The sequence below is a fragment of the Elephantulus edwardii genome, unplaced genomic scaffold (assembly GCF_000299155.1).
Source record: "Elephantulus edwardii isolate Elephantulus edwardi_28Jun2011 unplaced genomic scaffold, EleEdw1.0 scaffold00086, whole genome shotgun sequence".
Lineage (NCBI taxonomy): Eukaryota > Metazoa > Chordata > Mammalia > Macroscelidea > Macroscelididae > Elephantulus > Elephantulus edwardii.
In genome coordinates, this window is record NW_006399836.1 from 9520287 (window position 1) to 9538407 (window position 18121).

Consider the following 18121-nt stretch of genomic DNA (forward strand, 5'->3'; position numbering starts at 1 on the left):
CCCTCTAGTGGGTTTTCAGAGGCAGTGAATCGCATGGAAGGAGACCGCCCATCCGTCTCCCTCGGAACAGCTGGTGGCCTCGAACTGCGTGCCTTTGGGATTACAGCACAATTTCTTTTCACTAGGCCACCAGAGCTGAAATTGCTAATCCAGTGGCCAAACAAGTATCTCAGGCCTCTTCCTCTACCCCCACCTTCTCCCCTTTGTCCTGATCCTGTAGATACCATCTCCCTGGCCCCCAGAAAGCTCTCTCTCACTGGCACCAGCTTGGGTCCCTCAGCATGTCTCGGTGACTTCCCTGCACTAGCTCTGAGCCTGCTTGTGGCCTGGGGTTGAGTGCTGCCTCTTCCTGGCTTGGACTGAGTCGGGCACCTCTCTAAGTCTCGTGTGTAACTTCATTTTTCAGGCTGTTGTTATGTACTGTGGAGTTGGAACTGACCCATAGCTGACCCTCTAGTTTTCAGAGGCAGTAAAATCACATTGGGACGAGATTGTCCATCTTTCTTCCAGAAAGAGAAGCTGATGGATTTGAACCATGCCTTTGGTTTGGCGTGCCGATCCTTCCCACTAAGCCCCCAGAACTCCCTTACTTTCCAGGAAGGGTTGTTAATAATAGTAGCCTGGTCTCCTGACTCAGCTCCTGGGGACAGTTTAGGCTGCCAAAGGAGAAGGGGAAAGAAAGGGGTCCCACTTTATTACGCAGCTGCCAGGCTCTGTGCTAAGTCCTCTGTGCCTTTAGCCTCTGACTCCTCCCCACTCCATGACCAAGCAAGGGTAATTATTCCCATTTCTAAATCAAGAAACTGAGGCTCAGAGAGGTCCCCTGGTCAGCCCAGGCTCGCCAGCTGATCAGCGAGGAGCCAGCTGGCATCTGACTCTGAGGTTGGGTGGGGTCCTGCTTGGCAGGCTCCTCAGGAAGATGGGGGTCAGGGCCTGAGGCTGGTGTGGGTGGGCAGGTGGGCGAGCAGGCCCACAGATCCTGCCTAATGACTCCTGCTGAGTCCGGTGGTAACGCACATTGGAGGTATCAGGACCGAGTTAGTGAGGACAGGCAGGTGCGGCCGAGGCAGGCCAGACAGAGCCCACTGCTCCTCCTCCTCCTCTGACCAGCTGTGATGCTGGTGGCCTTGAGCAGTCTCTGACCTTTGCTGGCCATCAGCTTTCCCTTCTGTACTAGGTGTTCACTGCCCCCACCTCCCAGACGTTATCTGAGGGCAATAAAGTCTGCAATTCCATCATACAGACGAGGGGCCAGCTGATGTGGCCACCCTTTTCCTAGGAAAATGTTCACTTTTGGAGGCTCCCAGGGTCTCAAGGACATCGGCAGGGGTGGCAAGAATATGCCAGGTTCTCCCATCTCTTCCCTCGACAGCCATCCTGGGTCAGGGACCCACATAGCCTTCTGGCCTGAATGGGTGGGTGGCGTCAGCTCAGCCAAGAAGTACCAGTCTCTGATTGGAGGGCTGGTTTCTATGGCGACCGATTGATTGCCGGAGCTGAGCTGCGGAGACTCAAGGGGAATGAGCAATGGGCCTTTCTGCCGAAGCCGGATGGCAAGGCCAAGGCCAAGGCAGGGGTGGCATTCAGTCACGCATCTCTCCGTGGGCTCTTCCAGGGCCAAGGAGCCACTGTTGAGCACTTGCTGTGTGCAAGTTCTGAGCTATCAGTGGGATGGGAGGAATGATGAAGTGCCTACTATGTGCAGAACAGGAGCCGTGGTGGTCCAGTGGTCAGAGCTGAGCTGCAATCTCAAAGGCTCATGGTTTGAATCCACCAGATGATGCTTCCTGGGAGAAAGATGGGCAGTCTTCTCCTGAGCAATGATTTACTGCTTCTGAAAACCCGCTGGAGGGTCAGCTCTGGGTCCAGCGCCTGAGGGTGCAGAAGGGACTGGAGTACATCGCTTCCCCCTCTTCTCCCCGTGTGGGAAGGTGATTTCTGTCAGCCTCGTTGGGACAGAAAGCTAATGATGCAGAAGGGTGAACTGATTTCCCCAGGAGTTCACTACCAGGACATCCAGTTCCTGAATCCCTGACTGTGAACCAGTAGGACACAGCCCAGCCCTCCAGCCCCCTTGAGGCAGACATGTGGGGCAGTCAGCTTTCATAAACCCCAAACCCATGGCGACTCTATGGGCAAAGGAAGTGGAATTTACACTCTCCTGTCGGATGCGGCCTAGTGGTAAGAAGCTGTGCTGCAATCCCAAAGGGACGTGGTTCGAGGCCACCAGCTGCTCCATGGGAGAAGGATGGGAAATCCCGTCCTGTGGGATTAACTGCCTCTGAAAACCTTCTGGAGGGTCAGCTATGGGTCGGTCCCCCCCTGATGGTGCACAACATCATCACAGGGTCAATGCAAGGTGACATTGATTTGATGGTAATGCCTTTTATTTTAGTTTTAAGCATATTTTTAGGCCATAAGAGTGCAGGGAGACCGGGCTGGGGTAGCTGACAGGGTGAGCACAGGCTCCGAGGATGAAGTGGCGGGTGGCGGAGGAGGGTACAGTATGTGGGATACTGCACTGGTCAAGGGCTGGGCTGTGGATGAAACAGTCCCCCTGTGACACGGGCTCAGATGTGATCAAGTGGGGTGGAGGGTGCTGCCCCCAGAGGTCTGTGCTGGCTCAATCTGCCCCCTACCATATCATGGCCCTGCTCGCTCTCATATCTCACCTCTCCCACTCCCACCCCTTCCCCCACATTTACCCCTCTCCCCTTCCCCTCCCCCATTCTTCTTTTCAAATCTCACCTCTTCCCTCTTCCACACTTCGTCTTCACATTGTCACACACCTCACCCCCACACCCCCTTTTTCTCCCCACACCTTTCCTTTCTCCTCCCATTTCCCTCTCTCCCTCTCAGCCCCACTCTCATCCTTCAAACCCTCCGCCATCAAGCTTCATCCCTTCCCCCCACACCCTTCACCCTCCCCTTTCAGCGTCTCAGCCCTCCCCCTCCCACACCTCATAGCCTTCCTTACCCACACTGTACCCCCTCCCCCTCTCTATTCCCTGCCTCCTCTACTGACCTGGAGTGAAAAAGGACATTTAGACCCTTTTGTCCTTCCCTTGACCACCTCTGGCCACGATTGGTACAGGTGGGGCATCTCTTCCTACTCCTCCCCCCACCCAAGCATCAGTGGTTCCCACCTCCCTCTCTCTGCTCATGATGTCCGCTCCTATGCTCCTGTCCGTTCACTTTCCTCCTTCCTTCCCCTACTCTGGGATGATTCCAAACCCTTACCCTCTACTCTCTTTTCCTGCCCCCTCACTCAGGGTGACTGGGTCCCAGTCTTTGCCCCAGCGCCAGCCCCATCTCCACCCCAACCCCAATTTCTGCCCTAGCTTCAGTTGGGGAGGGTCCCTGTCTCTTCAGAACTCCCAGACACTGCTTTTCCATCTGGGCTCCTGCACCAGCCCCCGCCACTGCAGACCCTTCCCCATCTTTAACCAGAGCTCCTGTCCCCACTGACCCTTCCCTCCCTCTTCGCTGCCCCAGGCCTAGCCAGCTCCTGACCACATCCTGTCCTGAGCCCTCATCCCCACCTGGGTTCCCAGATGGGCTGGCTGAGGCCCTGGTCTCATTGCCATTCTGTCCACGGCATCAGTGGCTGGCTGAAGGCTCTGGTGGGGTGAGGGAGGGAGGCTATGGAGAGCTCCGTCTGCTCCCTAAGCCTCCTTTCTGGAGAGGTTGGAAATACTGCCCATTCCTGAGTGCCTGGGGGCTCCGGTGGCCTGGTGGTAGCGACTTGTCCTGCCAACAAACAGGAACACAGTTTGAATCCACTGGCTTCTCCATGAAAGAAAGGTGGGCAGTCAGCTCCCATGACATTTACTGCCTCTGAAAACCTGCTGGAGGGTCGACTAGGAGCCGGTTCTGACTCAATGGCACATAACAACCAAAGCAACAACTGAGTGCCTACTGTGTACTGGAAACTTTAGATCTCAGCATCTCTAGGCTCCCAGTAGCCCTGTTTCATAGGAGACATTTGTAAGATGAACCCAGGATGAACGCTCCATGTTAAAGCTTCTGTTCAGTGCCTTTTGCTGTGGGGTTTGGGGAATGTGGGGGAAGTTAGACCCCTACTTTGGGTGCCCCTGGGCTGATGCCCTATGAGGTCTCCAGGGATGGCCAGCACTCCCATGGGTACATGAGTGAAGGGATGGGTCCAAAACAGAGCCTCCTGGCATAACTAAAATGATGGGCACAAGTCTGATTTGGAATCCATGTGGTCCTAGGCTCCCGTGTCAGCCTTTTAGGTCCTACACAATCTGGGACACTGGTGGTGCTGTGGTAGCACTGTGGTTAAAGCAACTGGACATGAATCCAAAGGTGGTGGTGGTTCAGGCCCATCAGCTGTTTTGTTAGAGACAGAGTGGGTTGCCTTGGAAACACTTTGGATCAGTTCTGCTTGGCCCTAAATGTTCACTATGAGTCAAAGTCAATGCGATAGCAGTGACTGTGGGGCTGTGGGACCCATGACTACGTTTTTGACTAAACTAACTTGTTCTGCAGGGTAAATGTACACAGATGGCTGAAGGAACCCACTCTGGGGCTGAGGAACCTGAGACCGAGTGAGGCACCCTTTACAAAGTTCTCATGAAACACACTCACCGGGCTCCCTCTTCAGCACGCCACTTGGAACATTCACGTTGGCCCTTTACAATTTGTAATTCCATGAACTTGACTAGAGTGCCGATTTTATAGAAACTCTGTTTTGTTTGTTTTCCAAATGATTTGGTATCAGAAGTGGGACCAAAGTGAGGAGCTGACGGCCTTGAAATCCTTGGCAGATGCGGGCAAAGGACCTTGCCAAGCTCTCTTTTATGTTCTTCATTTCCACAAGGGACATCTGTTTCTTGTAGCATCTGTTGATCTCTTGGGTGGGGAGCTCTGACTTGCTATGCTGCTGCAGCTTTATTTGATTTCAATTTTGGTTTGTGTCTGCAAACTCTTATGTCTGCCTTTTTGCACGGTCACAGGTTCTGCTGAATTGAACTCTACAGACTTCTCTAAGCAGATGTTGTATGACATGGCCATGACTTACACATGGCCTTTGGCCATTTTATATTCATTTTTTTAAAATTGTTCTGCATTTTTCTTCTTCCTTTCTGTCTAGAAGTTTCTCTTGGTTGTGTTTATATTTAGAACTCTGACCCAAGATAGTTTGCTTGATTAGTTGTTATATTGGGGGTCAATTTGAATTGAGAAAACTGATATACCTAAGATCCAAATTAGAGCAAGTATAAAGAACAATACACCTCAACACCAGGAAGGCAAAAAGCCTCACAAATGGACCAATAGGCAACATCATGAAAAATGGGGAAAGGATTAAAGTTGTTAAAGATTTAATTTAATTTTATTTTTTAAAATTGTATTATTTTTACATGTACCGTCAAATCAGATCTGACTGGTACAGGAGGAGATTGCCTCCTCCTTCTCTTTGAACCGCGTACCTCTAGAATTGCAGTGTAGCGTCTTGCCACTAGGCCACCAGACCGCCCTAGATTTCATTTTATTTTAATCCATAATCCCCATGGAAATAGCAGTCGAGAAATGAAAATATTTATTGCATTGGGCAAATATGCTGTCAAGGACCTCTTTAAAGTCCAAAAGAGCAAGGATGTCAGTTTAAAAACTAAGGTGTATGTAACTCCAGCCTTGGTATTTCACATATGTGAAAAAGTAGGATAATAAATAAGGAAGTTTGATGCGTTGGTGCCTTTGAACTGAATTGTGGTACTGAGAAAGAGTATTGAATCTCATAGATTGCCAAAAGAATGAGCAAATCTGTCGTGGAAGAATTGCAGCCAGAATTATTCTAAGAGGCCTGGATGGTCACATCCTTCGGTCATTTTATCAGTAGGGGCCAGATTCCGGAAAAGGACACCATATTTGGAAAAAAGAGGGTCAGTGAAGGAGAGGTTGACCTTCAGGGAGGTGAACTGGCATGGGGACTGCAATGATGGGCTTGAACACAGCAGGGATTGCGAGGCTGGCTCAGGACCAGCTTGGCTCTGTTGTACACTGGGGTTACTACAAGTCAGAGTGGACGTGATGGCACCTAACAACAACAACACCAACACCACTGAACAAAAAGTTTTAGGCTAAATATTTTAATTAGGATTTGGAAGCTTTAAAAAAAATGTGTAGTAGTTGTTGTTGTTATGTGCTGTTGTGTTGACAATGACTCACAGCCACTCTATGAACACTGGCTCTGAACCCTGCCCTGTCCTGAGTCAGCCTCACTGTCTCTGACACACCTGGCCCCTTTGCCACCGTCACTGTGTCAATCCATCTCATCCAGCGCCTTCTTCCCCTGCGCTGACCCTCTACCCTTCCAAGCACGATGCTCTTCTCCAAGGATTGGACCCTCATGGTAACATGCCCAAAGTATGTGAGATGGAGTTGAAAAATCCTTGCCTCCAAGGAACGAACTGATTTCACCCTCTCCAGGACAGAGGTGTTTGTTCTCTTGGTAGTTCATGGTATGTCCAATAAATACTCTTCTCCAGCACCACAACTCAAAGGCATTATTGATCTATCTTCTGTCATCCTTATTCATTGTTCAGCTCTCAGATGCATAGTAAGCAATTGAGAAGACTAGGGCCTGGATCAGGCACACCTTAGTCTCGAAACTGATATCACTGCTCTTTAGCATTCTGGGGGTAAAAGTGTGTTGTTGTTGTTGTTGTTGTTATGTGCTGTCGAGTCGCTTGCAACTCATAGCGACCCTATGTACAACAGCCCTAAACCCTGCTCTGTCCTGTGCCAATCGCCCTGTCTCTGACACTCCCATCCCGATTATCCCAGTCACTGAATCAGTCCACCTCATAGAGGGTCTTCCCCTCCTGCGCCGTCCCTCCACCCTCCCAAGCATGATGTCCTTCTCCAAGGACCGGTCTCTCCTCACAACATGTCCAAAGAATGTGATTCTAAATTGACTTCTTTACAAAACACAATATCCAAATTAACCAAGATTATTGCACTCTTTTTTTTTTTTGCACTCTTTATAGGGTTTTTAGAGACCTGCTATGTAAGAAGCAGATGGTCAATCCTGATTTCTAGTCTGTCTTAATCTGAGAGCTATACTTAGCCCTGTCCACCATGGGTAACCTTAATGGCATCTGACACACCAATGGCACAACTTTTATTATCACAACAACCAACAAGTTATCTCAGTATAGCAAACTGACAGACAGGTGCTAATCACATGCAAGCAAAACACTACTGAATATCATTAAAAAATAACTAGAACAGTACATATGTAGGGAATTACCAGAATTTCAAGTAGGATTTAGAAGAGGCTGTGGAACCAGGGATATCCTTGCTTATATCAGAAGGACCCTGGCTGAATGCAAAGAATACTGGAAGAATGTCTATTTGTGCTTTAGTAACTATACAAAGGTACTTGGCTGTGTGGATCATAACATGTTATGACTGACACTGATAAGAATGGGAATCCCAGAGCACTTAATTATGCTTATGTGAAGCCTAGACCTAGACCAGGAGGCTAATGTGCAAACAGATCAAGGGAATACTACCTGGTTTAAAATTAAGAAGGGGTGTGTCAGGGTTGTAGTCTTTTTCCACACCTATTTTGTATGTTGTATAAATTATTTGAGAAACTAGACCCTATGAAGAGGAATGTGGCATCAGGATCGAAGGGAGAATCATCAATAACCTGTGTTAGGCAGACGACACAACAAAGCTGAATTAAGAGCTAAATAATTTCCACGGGCCATTGGGGACTCTCAAACATTTAAATAGGAGTTTTACATTTTAATTCAGATTTGCCAGCCTGGTATCAGACACTTGGATCAGGAAGGCACAAAACCGGATTAGCCCCACCAGTTGGAAAGAAGTCAAGAAATCAATTGATCTAAAATTTCCTATCAATCCTTCAGCCTTTTATGATGAATCAAAAGCTATTTCCTCAAGATGATTCCAAAGGCTTTTCCCAGTGGGCCTGATTGGAGGAGCATGCAGGAATGAAACAAGAACCTGATGAATCTGTGTCTAACTGTTAAAGAAAGATTGACAAGGCTTTCTCTGAGATCTGTTCTAGAGCTTGGAAATGCCAGGAGAGCTTTCAATTCCGTATTTATCAATGATCGTAAACCAGAACTGGCAATCTTAGTAATGGATGGTTGACTGAATTGGGTGATCATTCCCCTAACAGACGTGACTAACATAGCCGGGGAAGGTGACCTGTGATTATTGACAGATAATCTAAGAAACCAAATTGCATTATGGCTATACACTTCAACAGCTGCAAACTCCTTTTACAAGTAATAATCTTAGAGTCATAATTGACTCCATGGTGCTTAACAGCCCCCTTCTGTAGTTGTGCCATGGTTATGGAAGCCTGGGCACTGGCGTAAATGCATCACACAGCCCATTCTGTGCCAATGCCAATGTCTTAGGATCCTTATTTGAAAGCCACCCCTTCCTCGCACTTGATACCACACCTGTCAATCTTTTACGGTGATCTTTATTAAATGAATGTTTCAGCTTTGTAGTCTTTGATGTTGTTGTTGTTATTTGTTGTTGTTATGTGCCGTCGAGTCATTTGCGACTCATAGTACAACAGCCCTAAACCCTGCTCTATCCTGTTCCAATCTCATTGCCTCTGACACACCCATCCCAATTACCCCAGTCACTGAATCAATCCACCTCATAGAGGGTCTTCCCCTCCTGCACTGTCCCTCTACTCTACCCAACATGATGTCCCTCTCTAAAGACCTGTCTCTCCTTGCAGCATGTCCAAAGTATGTCAGACGAAGCCCCAGAATCCTTGCCTCCAAGGAGTAACCTGATTTAACCCTCTCTAGGATGAATCTGTTTGTTTTCTTGGCAGTCCATGGTACATTGAATACTCTTCTCCAGCACAACAGCTCAAAGGCGTCAATTCTCCTTCTGTCCTCCCTAGTCATTGTCCAACTCTCTGATGCATAACAAGTGATTGCAAAGACCATGGCCTGTATCAGGCGCACCTTAGTCTCCAAAGAGACACCGTTGCTCTTGAGTACTTTAGAGAGGTCCCTAACAGCAGACTTTCCCATCGCAATACGTTTTTTTATTTCCTGGCTGCTGGTGCCAAGAGTGTTGACTGTGGAGCCGAGCAAACTGAAGCTGTGAACAATCTCAATCTCTTCACCATCCATCCTGATGTAATGTAAGGAGAAATAACCCTACAATGGGGAGCTCTGGTGGCTTAGTGGTCAGAAGTTGCACCGCCAACCCAAAGGCATGTGGTTCGAACCCACTGGCTGCTCCACAGGACAAAGAGGGATAATCTCCTCCCAGAAATTTACAACCTCTGAAAACCTGCTAGAGGGTCAGCTGTGAGTTGATTCCACCTTGCCATTACATAACAACAGCAACCACCCTAGAATTTCTAGAGAGACCCCACGTAGACTTCCTATGTGAATTAAAAAAGGCTTTAACAATGGATAAAGATACCTCCACTTTAGAAACCAGGACACTGCTATCTCCTTTGTCTCCAGTCCATAGTTGTAGGAAGAATCTGTGTTGTTCTCGTGTACCATCGAGTAGGAACTGATCATAGCTGACCCTCCAGTGGGTTTTCAGAGGCAGGAAGTCACATGGGGGGAGACTGCTCATCCTTCTTCTGCAGAGCAGCTGGTGGCCTCGAACTGTGTGCCTTCATGATTAAAGCACAATTTCTTGTCACTAGGCCACCAGAGCTCCGTAAGAAGATACAATAAAGGAAAGTCCAAATTGATGTAATGAAATTGCTTCCCAGGATTCCCTGACACGCTCTAAGACAGGAGGCAAATCAAGGGTTAACCACTATAGTTGAGGAGTCTCTTAATAAAGGCCTAATAATACTTTACATTTGCCCTTGTAATAATCTAGTTCTTCCAGTTAGAAAACCTAACGGGAGGAATTTGTACATGACCTTAGGGCCATCAATTCTCTGCTGAGTCCCGATTTCCATCAGTTCTAAACCCTCATCTTTTGTTGTCTCAATTATCTTCCTGGCTGCAGTCTTTACAATAGTCTGTGTTCATTACCACTATGTTCCTTAGTGTTCTAGTCTGCACTGAGCGCCAGTATTTATTTGCCTATACTTGAGACTGATGTCAAAATACCTGAACCACCATGTCTCAGAGCTTTCCTGAAACTCCAAGCTATTATTTCCCCATGGTAAAATGTGACTTAGAGGACCTTCCATTCCTCCATCCAATTATTTTCTCCACATTCTATACCTTGTTGATTTATTTACTGCTTTGCTTCAAGAATCCCTCACACTGGGTCATAGTTGACAGCACATAACAACAACAACAACTCCTACATACACTCAGTGCAAGCTACACTTCAGTGAAGCTCCCTGCCAACCACCCAGCCCCTCAGACCAAATCCCATCAAAGGAATAATTACATTAAACCTCACCAGAGGAATGACCACAGCACGACTCCCAAGCCAGAGAATCACAAGCAGCCAAGTTCAACACACAACCTTCACCTTGACAAGAGCGTTACTCAGTTGCACAGAACTCAGCAGAGACCTGCTGGAGATTATCGCCTCCACGTAGGAGACTCTCCACTCTGCTCGAAGCAGTTGCAGCTGCTGCCGCGCTGGTTTTGAAGCCACTGTTGACGTCGTGATGGGAAATGACTTATTCATGCTCGCCCCATATTCAGGGAATCCTCATTACATTCTGCTCTTCCTCAGCATCTCTCTGCTAGCCGACTCCTTTCTCAGGAAACTCATCTTTGATCCCCTGTACACATCCTCCTGCCTCGCAGCAGACTGCTTAATCCCGCTTCTCTCTTACCTTTGTGGGATGAGGGAATTCCACATCACGGTTGCCCTGATTTGACGGAACAACTGTTAAGTCCTATAGCTGATCTTAAACATGTTTTTTTGCATCATCCAGAACTTGCTTTATTTACTGAGGGGATTTATTTAAGGACTTCCAATGGTTCTTACCAACCTGGATATGGTGCAATGACTTATACACATAGTAGAAAGCTCTCCCAGGATTAAAGGCAGTGATGTCACAAGCATGCTGCTAAAATTGATGCAAAGCCTCCGTGCATGGGTGGAATGACATCACTGCCCTGTATGTGCCAGTCCCACCCTATGAATTGGCCACCCAGCGAGGAATGAAATGAATGGACTTCACAAAGGGGCAGAAATGACAAAAACCTAAAGTTGTGGATGGGGCCAAACAAAACCCTGTACTTTGTGAAGGTCAGTCAGCCTGGTACCCAAGGCACACACAATTCATTCTTGAAGCCACTCTGAGGTTGGGAAAATGGTCCACATTTTGGAAAAACATTGGTGGAGACCAAGCAGGGTGATGTGTAGTGTCAAACTGTCAAAGGCACAATCCGGGGAAACTCTGGAAGGTATTCACCTCTGGGTCCAGTATTGGAACAACAGATAGATTTCATTTAACTTCTTCCCTCTGTGGGATCAATATTTGTTTTAGTAATGATTTATATGTATCCCCATTGGCTTGAAGCTTCTCCTGCTTACCAAACAATTGCCACCTTTGTGGCTTAGAGTCTAGAGAATATCACACTATCATGGGGTACCCCCATCACACTCCACATTGTCAGAGGAATGCATTTTACAGGATATGTTATTAAAGAAGTTAAAAAATCTTTTTAATTGCTCAGTTTTTGGATCCTCCATCAAACTCAGTTTTCTAGATTAGCAGAATGTCCCAAAAGGTCTGTCTAAGGACCTCTCCAAAGTACGACAGAGCAACAGTGTTAGTTTAAAGACTAAGGTGTGCCTGATCAGTGCCATGGTATTTTCACTTGTTACTGAGGCCTCTGAAAGTTGGACACTGAATAAGGACGGTCAACAAAGAGCTGATGCCTTTGACTTGTGTTGGAGAAGAGTAACGGATATCCCATGGCCTGCCGAAAGACTCACCTACTCTGGAGGAAGTGCACCCAGGTGCTCCTTAGAGGCAAGGACGGTGAAGCTTCATCTCACATACTTTGGGTGTGTTTTCAAAGAGGGCTAGTCCTTGGAAAACAACATCATGCTGGGAAAGGTGGAAGGTCAGAAAAAGAGAGGATCTTCAACGAGATGGATTGACAGTGACTGTAACAATGTGGTCCAATATATCGGGGATTGTGAGGGTGGTTCAGACGGGGAAGGCTCCCATCTGTCATTCACAGGGTCACTATGAGTCAACTCAGTGGCATGTCTCAACCACCACCACCAGCAGAATTATCAGACAACAGCCACGTTAATGACCAACTTAGCGCTGCTCTGGCCAAAAGTATTTCCTTCAATGTTATTAAATCTTAAATCCACTCCATTTGGAAAACATAAGCTGTCTCCTCATGAAAGAGTCACTAGAAAATGTATGCTCTTAAGTCACATTACTCACCCCAATCCACCCATAATTAATGCAGATACCCTTAAGTATGCCAGAGGACTGATGGCTTATTCTCAAGCTTGTGACTCACAGCTTTGAACAATCTCTCACAGAGAAACCCCTCAAGGCTTTTGGCTTCTCTGACCACACGGTCTGTGCCTTGGAGACTAAGTCAACCAGAAGAGTTTCAATGCCCAAACCTTAGAAACCCTCTGCCAGGGACTGTTTTTTTGCTGATCAGTGCACAGTCCCATTCAACAGCATCACTTTGTGGATACTCGTGGGTCAGTTTTAAAAGCCCATCTTCCAGCTGTTAGGTGAGTACATCAGAAGGTGACCTCTGATTTTATCTACCCAAGGTTGACCAGAAGCAGATGATCACAGACGCTGGCAGCTAGCCAGCCCCACATGCACCCAACAGGACCACGTGCACGTTGCCGAATTTGCTGGATTCTGATTAGTAAGTACCTGTAGCGTCCCTTAGCCTCCTTGTAGTCTGCGGTCTTATTTCCTGGTAGTTTTATTCACTCATTTAAGCCTTATTTTTCTGTTCCTAACAACTTCTTCTAGAGCCTGGAGAGAAAATGCATTTGTTAAATTAACCCAGTCAGTCGGCAGTGCCAGCAATGTGATGGAAAGTTGGATCTGCCACACCCTCTGTGGTCTGGGTGTGAAAAATTCAGCTTCTCCTAGATTAAGTTACAGCCATGTGCCCAATTCAAGCGCTGACTTCAACATTACTGTTAAAAGGAGCCATTTGGGTTAAGCTGAGGGTTCCATTTGGATTACTGACCTAACCCCAGGTACCTTACTTTCATTTAACCCAAATCACAGGAAGAATGCAGAATTGCTCTAGGGCAAAATAAACCTTTTCTTCTTCTAGTTGCCAAAATGACTTTCTAGGGGGTGCAGGCAAGGAAACATTGCCTAAAGGGGAGTTAAAAAAAGATTTCAACAACTTGCCTTTCTTCTGTATTAGACTCTGGAAGAATGGGGTGATGATCACCCAATTATGACAATTCTTTAACAGAAAATTGGCTCGAGCCAAGTCCATCAAACTGTTCCCTCTCCACACAGTCGGTTATGCCAGAAGTTACACGATCTGTGCTCCTTATGGACATGTATTTTTGTGCAGAGGATTAAATTAGACTGCAGTAAAGGAACTGAAGCCATCCTCTGCTTCACTAGGTGGGACCCGACGGGCCAGTGTGTGCTGGACTTCTGTGGAATTCCTTTCCATGTCTGTTTCTATAATGAAAATAATACTGTGGATTCCAAGATCCTCATTTAGAATAAGGGCAATGATGGCATTCCATTGGGGGGGGCAGAATTCGACAGTTGCTCCACTAGGCCACCAGAGCTCTTGATGTACTGTTGTTATGTGCCCTTGACTTGGAACCAACAGATAGCTGACCTTGCAGTAGTTTTCAGCTTGCCCATCTTTCTCCTGTGGGGTAGCTGGTGGATTCGAACCACGTGCCTTGAGTTGGCAGTGCAACTCCTTACTGTCTCCCTGTAAACATATTCTCAAACTCCCAATGCATTACTCTCTCCTTATATATCACCAAAACTCTCTCCCCCCATATACTGTGGCGGTGGTGGTTAGGTGTCACTGAACTGAGTACAATTCATAGTGACCTTATGCACAACAATCTGAAGGCTGTGCCATCCTCATCATCTCTGACACACTCAAGCCCACTGTTGCAGTCACTACGCCAATCTATCTCATTGGGGTCTTCCCCTCTTTCACTGACGCCTCCACCTTTCCAAGGAATAGCCTCTCCTAGCAACATCCTCAAAGTAAGTGAGATGACGTTTCCCCATCCTTGTCTCTAAGAAGCCCTCTGGCTGCACTTTTCCTGAGACATATCTGCTTGTTCGTCTGCGGAATTCAGTGTTCTTCTCCAGCACCACAATTCAAAGGCATCAATTCTTCTTTGGTCATCCTTATTCATTGCCCAGCTCTCAGATGCATAGCAAGTGATTGAAAGGACCTTCGCCTGAATTAGGTGCACCTTAGTCTTCAAGTGACATCATTGCTCCTCAGTAATTTGGAGAGGTCCCTGACTGCAGACTTTCCTGGTGCAGTACTTTTCCTGATTTCTTGACTGCTGGTTCCAAGGATGTTGATTGTGAATCCAAGTAAGATGTAGTCAATTTTAATCTTTTTTCCATTTATTATGAAGATGCTCATCTTTATTTTTTCCAAGAAGACAAGGAATTTTGCCTTCTTGATGTTGAGATGAATCTATGCTGAAGGCTATATTTTTTGATCTTCTGCAGCAAGTATTTCAAATCCTCCTAACTTTGACGCAAGCAATTTTATGTCATCTGCGTAACACAACTGCTGATGAGTTTTCCTCTGATCTTGATGTCACATTCATCTTCAATAGAGTCCAGCTTCTCAAATAATTTGCTCAGTGAACAGACTGAATAGATAAGGAAAAAGGATACAACCTGGATGCAAAAAGAGCTAGGCAGAAGATTTCAAAGGACAACTTGAGAAGACAAAGCAAAGTATTATAATGGAATATGCAAAGATCTGGAGTTAGAGAATAAAAAGGAAAGAACTCGCTCAGCATTTCTCAAGTTGAAAGAAAGTAAAACCAAATTCAAGCCCTCAGTTGCAGTACTGAGGCAATACTGAGAGATGCTGGGGGCAAAATCTCGAATGATCCATGAAGCATCAAAAGAAAATGGAAGGAATTCACAAAGTCATTGTACCAAAAAGAGTTGGTTGATACTGAAAAATTTCAGGAAGTAGCATATGAACAAAAGCCAATGGTAATGAAAGAAGAAGTAAGATCCCAGGAATTGATGGGATACCAATTAGCATATTTCAGTTAACAGATGCAGCTCAGAACATGCTCACCAGTCTATGCTAGGAAATTTGGAGGACAGCTGTCTGGCAGACTGACTGGAAAAGATCCATATTTGTTCTCATTCCCAAGAAAGGTGATCCAACAGAATGTGGAAGTTACTGAACAATATCTTTACTATCACACACAAGCAAAATATTGCTGAAGATCATCCAAAAAATGGCTAGAATAGTACGCTGACAGAGAAATTTCAGAAGTTCAAGTGGGTTTAGAAGAGGCCATGGCACCAGGCATCATTGCTGATGTCAGGTGGATCCTGGCTGAAAGCGGAGAATACAAGAAGAATGTCCATTTTGTCTTAGTGACTATGTAAAGGCATTTGGCTGTGTGAATCACAACAAATTATGGCTAACATTGAGGAGAATGGGAATTCCAGCACAATTAATTATGCTCGTATGAAACTTATATCTAGACCAAAAAGTTTTTGTCTGAACAGAGCAAGGGAACATTGTATGGTTTAAAATAAAGAAAGGAGTGTGTCAGAGTTACATCTTTTCTCTATTTCCTATACACCACAATGGTTCAAATTACTAATGATATTGCAGATGCAATGTCAGCTTAACAGGAAGCTTAAGAATTGCTAAAGCTGGTGAGCTCTGGTGGCCTAGTGGCAAAGAGCTGCACTGCAATCTCAGAGGAGCATGGTTCGAATCCACCAGATGCTTTGCTGGAGAACGAAGGACAATCTCCTCTTGTGCCAGTCAGATCTGATTTGACGGCACACACACACACACACACACACACACAATAAATAAAAAAAAGTAAAAAATTGCTAAAGTTGTATTAGGTCAGATCTGTTCATCGGGTCACTATGAATTGTACTCAACTTGACAGCACCTACCAATAATAACAATGATCCAACAAGCACTGCTGGCCTAGTGGGAAAGGAGTTGAGCTGCTAATGCAAAGGGTCAGGGTTTGAATCCATCAGCTGCTCTGAGGAGAAAGACAGGCACTCTCCTCCCAGGCAATTTACAGCCTCCAAAAACCAGCTGGCAGGTCAGCCGTGGGTCAGTTCTGACTTGACAAGGAGAGAGCAGACAGCTCGACAAGCAGGAGTTTGTGACACTGCTAATACTTTCTGTCACATTGAACATGTCGTCAGGAATGGTCACTCCTTGCTGGGGAAGGACAGGAGGGACATCATGCTGGGGAAGGTGGCGGGTCAGAGAAAGAGAAGAAGACCTTCAACAAGATGAACTGACATAACGACTGCCACAGTATGCCTGAGCCTGTCAGAGGTCCTGAGGATGGCATTGGATACGGCAAGTTTCTGATCTACCGTCCACAGGGGCGCTGGGGGTCGTAGTCCACTCAAGAACTTAGATCAGCTAACTACCTGTTGTTGTAAGGTTCTGTGGAGTATAAAGTACAACCCTATGAACAACAGGTCTGAACCCTGTCCTATCCTGTGCCATCCTCATCATCTGATACACTTGAGCCCATTACTGCAGTCACTGTGTCAATCAAGCTCTTTGAGGGTCTTCTTCTCTTTCGCTGACCCTCCACTTGTCCAACCATGACGTCCTTCTGCAAGGGACAGCCTCTCCTAACAACATGCCCAAAGCAGGAGAGCCTAAGCTTTACAAGAAGCACCCTGGCTGCCCCTACTACCTACTACTAACCCTGTTCCTTCTGGATAAATACCACCAGAGAGGTAGGATTGGATACTCAGAAAACAGACCAAAAGGATATTTGGCTACATACAAACTGTCCTATGCTTAACTGTCTCTTTTTAGGTAATTTTTGTTGGTGACTCAATGATACTGTTTCTGGTTGTGCTCTATACTACAAATCTTGTTAATCATCTTGATTGTAATAATAATAATTATTATATTATGGATTGAGGCTCAATGTCAAGAAGACAAAGATTCTCACCACTGGACCAATTGGCAGCATCAGGATGGATGGTGAAGAGATTGAGATTGTACACAGCTTTAGTTTGCTTGGATCCATAGTCAACAGTCTTGGCACCAGCAGCCAGGAAATTAGAAGACATATTGCCATGGGAAAGTCTGCTGTTAGGGACCTCTCCAAAGTACTGAAGAGCAATGGTGTCTCTTTGGAGACTAAGGTGCATCTGATACAGGCCATGGTCTTTGCTATCACTTAGTATGCATCAGAGAATTGGACAATGACTAAGGAGGATAGAAAGAGAATTGATGCCTTTGAGCTGTGGTGCTGGAGAAGAGTATTGAGAAAACCATGGACTGCTAGGAAAACAAACAGATTCATCCTGGAAAGGGTCAAACCGGGCTGCTCCTTGGAGGCAAGGATTCTAAGGCTCTGTCTAACATACTTTGGACATGTTGCAAGGAGGGACCGGTCCTTGGAGAGGAACATCATGCTTGGGAGGGTGGAAGGACAGCGCAGAAGGGGAAGGCCCCCTATGAGGTGGATTGATTCAGTGACTGGGGTAATTGGGATGGGTGTGTCGGAGACGGTGTGATTGGCACAAGACAGAGCAGAGTTTAGGGATTTTGTACATAGGGTTGCTATGAGTCATAAGAGACTCGATGGCACATAACAACAACAACGACATTTTTTTTAAATTTTATTTTATTTTATTATTTTGTGTGTGTGTACTGTCAAATCAGATCTGACTGGTAGAGGAGAAGATTGTTCTTCCTTCTCCAGCAGAGCATCTGGTGGATTTGAACTGCGCACCTCTGGGATTGTAGTACATCTTCTTGCCACTAGGCCACCGGAGCTCACCTATTATACTATTATTAAGTACCATTGAATCGGCTACAATATGTAGCAACCCTATGAACAGATCTGAACCCTGCCCTCTCCGGCCACACCCTCACCATCTCTGATATCCTTGAGTCCATTCTTAGTCACTGCATCATTCTGTCTTGTTGAGGGTCTTCCT